Source organism: Penaeus monodon, chromosome 21 (genome assembly GCF_015228065.2).
Source record: "Penaeus monodon isolate SGIC_2016 chromosome 21, NSTDA_Pmon_1, whole genome shotgun sequence".
Classification (NCBI taxonomy): domain Eukaryota; kingdom Metazoa; phylum Arthropoda; class Malacostraca; order Decapoda; family Penaeidae; genus Penaeus; species Penaeus monodon.
The window spans coordinates 38,538,004-38,538,257 of NC_051406.1; positions in this window are offsets into that span (position 1 = coordinate 38,538,004).

The window sequence follows — 254 nt, forward strand, 5'->3', positions numbered from 1 at the left end:
GATACAATTTCTGCCACAGTCGCTCTGTGCCAACCGAGACGGAGGCTTGCAGGTCTGGGTGAGGCTGCTATAGAAGACACTCTTGCCCATGCACTAGATCCTCTCTCAAAGGGAAGGACATGAGCACTTGCAGCTGAGCATCAGTGCTGTCGCTTTTAAAATCAATGACGAGCTCCTTCAGTGACCCCAGTTCTGGATTTATTCTCCTGAGAATAAATTCAGAATAAATTTCTCACTCGATTGCTAAGGACCAA